The sequence below is a fragment of the Equus caballus genome, chromosome 23 (assembly GCF_041296265.1).
Source record: "Equus caballus isolate H_3958 breed thoroughbred chromosome 23, TB-T2T, whole genome shotgun sequence".
In the NCBI taxonomy this organism is placed as follows: Eukaryota; Metazoa; Chordata; class Mammalia; order Perissodactyla; family Equidae; genus Equus; species Equus caballus.
This window is the reverse complement of record NC_091706.1, coordinates 17,798,135-17,804,507: the sequence shown is the minus strand read 5'-3', so window position 1 is coordinate 17,804,507 and position 6,373 is coordinate 17,798,135. Positions and strand designations below refer to the sequence as shown.

The following is a 6,373-nucleotide window of genomic DNA, read 5'->3' as shown; positions in this document are numbered from 1 at the left end:
AACTTAGGCCAGACTACCAATTAAATTCTTTGGAGAAAATGTTGGAGTCAATTGCTGATAAACATGACTCAGCATTCTCCCACCAACAGGTCACTCTCTGCCACCAGAATCTTTTACTCCCTTGGATTCCAAATTCCCAGGGGGCCAGACCCTAGCCCTACCCCTTGCCTTTCCCCCCTCCCACCACATGACACTCAGATACTGGATCCTGTTCTTCAACTAAATGCCTCTTTATCTCTGCATGCCATCTTCTCTCTTGATCCCACTCTTTCCCAAGACATCCACCCCTTACCAAATTTGTCCCAATGAATCCCACTGATACATTGGTTTGTCATGATTTACCATCAAGCCTGTCTGATTCACCATCACCAGACAGTGCTTTAACTGTGACTCAATCTGAATTGGCTTCCATCCTACTGAAGCCTGTTCCACAGAACTCATCTCCAGACACCCTGGTGGGTTGTCCACTTATGTCCCAACAATCAGAGGCACTGACCATTCAAGTCTGTCAGTTTCAGAATTCTCTTCATGGCAAACTCATGCCAAAGACTTGTTCCCTTCCACCTTGGCACCATACGATCTCAATCAAGAGTTTCTTGCCATCCATTCTTTGGAGGCCTCTTTTTGGGAAGACCCTGCAGCCAACCGTGTAGAGCCTGGAAACCTCTTGTTTCTCATCCCTGATGTGCTGGCACTCCTGGAGAGACAAGTCCAACAGAGGAGTGATTTCCTGATGTTGAAAGAAAAGGAAAAGAAAAGAGGTTCTTTCCCAAAACAACTTAGGGCACACTACCAATTAAATTCTTTAGGGAAAATGTTGGAGTCAATTGCTGATAAGCATGACTCAGCATTCTCCCTTCCTTTTTGGAGCAGCAAAGGGAAACCAAAGGAGCTGTTTGTGCACCAGCAGCTTCTATATCCTAAGACCTCAGAGGACCATTTACAGCAAAAACATGTCCAGCTCTTCTGGGGTCTCCCATCTTTGCACAGCAAGTCCTTGCCCCTCTGCTGACCATGTCTCAGGTGATGGTTCCTCAATCTTCATTTTCAATAGAATCTCAAATGCCTCCATGGACCAAGAATCCCCAGTACTTTCCCATCCTCTACCTTTGTCCTCGCCTGAGATCCAGCCTCAAGCCTTGCCTCAAATCCTGTCCCAATCCCAGCCCCTACCTCTCACTCAGGTCCAGCCCCAGGCCCACCTTCAGTCCCCACTCCCCATCCTACCATCTGGTCCTCTACCTGAGACTGAGACCTGTGGAATGTGTTTCCATAGACCCCAGAATGAATCAGAGTCTTTCATTTCATCTGAAATTCAACAACTAGAATGGAATGTGTTGCAGAAGCAACAGGAAAGATTGTGGAGTTCACCTTCTGTGGTCCAAAGATCTGGGGAAGACTTATGTCCTTGAGCTCCCAACTCTCCTTACCCCCAGGCCTCGCAGGCCCATGTTTCAATCTCCATCCTTCCTGGAGCATTTCCTCTCAGTGATGAGCTTCAGAAGAAACTAGACCATCACCTTCGAAAGAGGCTCATCCAACACCACTGGGGCCTGCCCTGCAGGATCCATCAGTCTCTGTCACTGATGATACCTCTGAGAGATTTATCAGACATAGCTGATTTGGAGAGCAATCATGGACTCTCATGGGTCTCTGTGAATAAAAATCTAAATGTTGGATTGAGCCAATCTGGAAATTTCCATGAGAGGGGCTCAGAAATGCTTCATCTAGAAGAGGACGTGGGGAAGAATCAGGGACATAGCCCAGAGAATGGCTCAAAAGATCATCTGTTTAGTGACCCATGGAGCTCTTCAGATAAGGATCTGGGGTATGCCACTCTGAGAAAGACCTAACTAGTCACATGGTGAGTCTTTTAGCCTCACTCATGCTCATGCTGAGTGTGAGCACATATTTGTGAAACTGTGTAAGCCAGCCCTTCATGCCTTTATATCCCCCCATTTTAGACAACCAATACTTTAATCACCTGTTCCAATTCTCTATAAAACTACTACTCTGAGGAGGATATCTCTCTGCACATTGTTGGACCTGGTGGGTTCTAAATCATATTCCTTGGTCTGAAGAAATGAGTCAGCCATTCAAATCAGTGTACTATCTTCTCTTCCTGTTCTTTTATAGGGCTCTGAGCATTTGTATCTACCACTGAGTGAGCAAAGCCCAGTCCAGAGTCAGTGTCTATTCCTCTTAGGACCCATTTATAGCCCCCCAAGGGCTACCAGCATCAGTCTCACTTGCCACATATGTTCAGGCCTTCCTACCAGGGAATCTGCCACAGAGCCTCTGCAATCTCCATGTACCTTGTTGGCAGGCAGAACAGTTCTTACTGGCATTTTGTGCCTCACAGGGTGTAAGAGGACTCTATCTAAATTCGCCCATTTCTGCATTGCTGCAGTGCCCCCATGTCCACTCATTTCAGGGAACCAGGTGTGCGCCTCAAGTGAACACAGAGAGCTATCTGTTTGTGGATTCTAATCACCTTCCAAATCTGGAAGGGAGTTCTTCTCAAAGGCATCGACATGTCCTAGCTTAACACACCTCTCAAATTTCCATAGGGCCATGCCCCATACAGGCATCCCTTTAATAGGCCAAGTTTCCATTGCCCTTCTACCTGATCATATGGCCAAGCCATTGGCTACTGCCCATGCATCAGTAAAAAACCAAACACAGGGTCTTTTACCACTGTTCAATTCTTCCATCACTGCTAGGAAAAGAGCATGTAATTTAGCCCACTGAACTGATTTGTATTTACCTTCTTGAATCATTGGTGACCTGCCAAACAGGATGTTGCATGCTCACCTTGGAACTGCCATCCACAAGCCAAGCAGCTCTTTGCTAATCAGTTGAGGGCTCTTTACAGGGCACTGTCCAAGTGACAATAGAATCAGGCAGCTCCTCATGCAGTTCCAATGGCAGTCCTAGGGAAAAAAAGTCTCCCTGCTCGTGAGTATCTCTTCCTTCATTCCCCAGGCAGAATTAAGCTGTATAAACCAGTTCCATTTTATTATAGAATATTTCTGGGCACTGATTAGACTGTTTCTCTGACATCACCAAAAACACTGTGCGTATTTCAGGTTTTCATGATCATTTTGTGTCCTACAGTCTTAGAGGTGGCTTCAATTGACAATGTCAGATACCAAGGTAATAAATGCCCCTAAAATGGAAATTCTCTAGTCCAAAGTCCCAGTAGTCGATGCTGGGAGGTGCTCCCAGGCTCTTGCCATAAGCCCCAGTCTATGCCCCACGTAGGGCCACTGCACAGAGAATTTGTCCCTACCAGCACTCCAGCTTCTATTCCACACTACGTATGCTCAGACAATCTTACTGGTTCCCATTTACCATGTCCAATTAATATGGCTTGAAGGGCAAATTTACATGCCTTCAGTTTTACAATACTTGGTAGGGAGAACATTCCCCAGTGAGATACAACACCCTTCGCCATAATACAATCAGGTAAAACAGATGCAACCACTTCACATAAAGCCTGTTCAAACATACCAATTCTCCTACAATTTTTTACCTTAATTCCATCGACTTTTACATTATTAACTGTAGCCTTTATTAGGACTTCACTCTACAGGTTTGGTTTCACAATTCTAGGTAAGGGAAGTGTTCTCTGGCCAGATACAATACCCATTCCCATAAAACATTCCGATAAAGGAGATCTAACTTCTTTACATAACACCTGCTTAAACACTCCAAATTTCATAATCCTATCAAACATTACATATTTGCTTTCTCTCTTTCTAATTGTAGTCCAAGTCAGGGCCTCCCCAGTGGCTTTTGGTACCCCAGTTTGCGGGGCTCCTGTATCAAGGAGTCCTGGGAACTTCTCTTCTCCACCCCTTGACCATTGGTGCCCACTTTTGTGCAAAAGGCTTTGGATCCCCAGGAAGGAGTCAAGCCAAGGGACCCTGGGTCTTGGTCAATCTTTAACTTGTTTAACTTCCTAACCATTGCCCCAAGGGATTCCTAGTCAGGTTTTTGGTTGTAGTCTTTGCCTTCTGGTTTAAATTCCTCCAAAATGGGGTAAACAGAGCAGACTTGTTTGGGACCTTTTAATGTTGGGGGACCAAAAAGGAGCCCCATTGGTCTACCCCATCTCTGGCAGTGCTGCATCAACACCTTTGTTTCAACTCCGTCAATGTCCACTTTATTCATCCCATGTTTCAACAACCATCCAAAGACTTCCACGGGGTGGAGTCCCTTGACTCTCCCTATTTTCTTAATTACTTTAATGTTCTTGGAATCAGTAGGACCCACATGGGGAAGCTAAGATAGCAAATCCAATTAAGGCTTCTTGAACTGTTGTTTGATTTTGTAGCCATAAAGTTACATGGGCCGCCCATGCAACAGGGCCCTCTTAATTACAGCATTTACCATAACCTGGGTAATGAGCATATTCAGTGGGTGAATGTCATCATAAAGCCAGCCCCACATGGCCTGCATTTGAAGCATATCAGCTGCTTCATCTGGGAGTTCCATTTGGCATTTACAGGGGGAGTTGGACAGTCCCCTTATCAGTATAAACACACTTTACAGTGGCTTTTATCCAGTCCACCAGGTTGGCCATTCCCTCAGGAATAACTTTCTGTGTGTCTGGATCACATACAGCCATCTATACTAGTTCAATAGTGAGCTTCGGATTCTGCATCAACCCAAACATGCTCTTCCAGTCTGCAGCATTCAACACCAAAGACACAGCCCCCAAACTGATTATTCTCATAATCCATTTTGGTAAAGGCTCTTCAGGAAGCTGATGATACCAACCCACAAAATGAGCCAGCTCCTTCACGCTATATCCCCTGGTTCCAGTTGTTTCTTGGTTTTGCCCTCCCTTACATTTACGACCTTCTTGGTGACCATAGGTCTTAGAGGTACTTTCTGTTGTCCCTGCATAATTTTTTCCTTTTTTAGGAGGCTTTGAGGCTAATGGCTGAAGCTCAGATCCACCTAGATCTGAGAGCTTGGTTCAGCATCAAGGTCTGACCCAACACTTTCTTTTACTTCATTTTGGCTATTACAGGTAGCAATAACCAGGAAATCATAGATTTAGCATGCTTCTTATTTTCCATTTCCTCACATAGTCAATGAGCCAGATCCTCAGGAGTCAAGTTTCCTACCATTTCTAAATTCCACTGTAACTGGTGGGTTCCCAGATAAAATCCCAAACACAGTGATTCTCTAGTCCTGGGTTGGGTGATTTAGAGAGTGTGGGATTTCTGTAGGAGAACAGGGTATCCCAGTACTCCAAATCTGGGCACTTCAAGCCCTTTAGAGGAAGCTATAAGTCTCTTCATGGAGACAAGTGGGAACAGCAAATTCAGTGGGAACAGCAAATTCAGCCCCATCCTGAGTGCCTCACCTGTGGGCAAGGAAAGACTGGGGACTCTGAGACAATCGCCCTCTGGTATCAACCATGAGCTTGCTGAGGATGTTCAGAGAAGTAAGGGTGCCAGACAGACTCTCCTGCCTGTCACACATGGCACCACAGGCAAAACAAGTCAGAGACAGACTCAACTAGGCAACAGATGTACGCCAAAGCTGCCTGCAAGGCAAGCTGGGGCTGGACATGTGCCAAAGGATAAGAGTGTGAGTTCCAGGGATGGAGTAGAAAAGCAACAGGGCAGAAAGATGGAGAAGTCAGAACCTTTCTCTTTGCTCAATGTATCTAGGGAAATATTCAGGGCTGAGGAGCTCAATGCTCTTCAATCAAGAACTGGAGACATCTTGACAACCAGCAAATTGGGAAGCCCCCAAATGGTAAATGCAAATGAGTTTAAAGTAGAAACTGCTGTTACCACTGAAAGCCGCCCACCAAAAAGACCAGTTTGCCAAGATCCTAAATAATTAGACCTTAAAGAACAGCTGTTTGGTGAGTTAAAGTCTAAACTGGAGAAGAGGGAGCAGAGCCAGCTCCAAGGCCAACCCACTGATGGGTGCCTTGCCTCACAGAGCTTGACTTACAAGGCCTCACTGACTCATGCCCAGGGTGTCTCACTGGTGACATGGGAGCTTCCCAGGTACTGCATGTCCATTTGGAGGACAGAGGAATCATCCTGGAGCAGCAGCAGGAGCCTTGGTTCCCTAAGAAAGTCTTAAGGAGGTGCCAGGATAAGAATTTACCACCAGCCACAAAGCAGAAGAGCTTGGTGGAGGGGATGCAGGGTTGGAGACATCCCAACCTAGAAGAAAGAGTTTCCCTGCTCAGGACATGGCATTAGAGCAGACGGTTTGGAGCAAGTCTTCCCAGACCCCATCACAGAAGGGACAGCCTCCTCCTGAAAACCTTTTCAGAAAAAAAAAAGAATCATTTTTTGCAATGACTTCATCCTGGGATAAAATGCAAAAGGCAAGA

General features: G+C 45.8%; 1 pseudogene; it reads left to right on the top strand.

Annotated features, from left to right (window-relative positions):
- The first annotated feature begins 878 nt into the window (after positions 1-878).
- On the top strand, positions 879-6,316 carry LOC111770238 (spermatogenesis-associated protein 31D4-like; annotated as a pseudogene).
- The last annotated feature ends 57 nt before the right edge of the window (positions 6,317-6,373 follow it).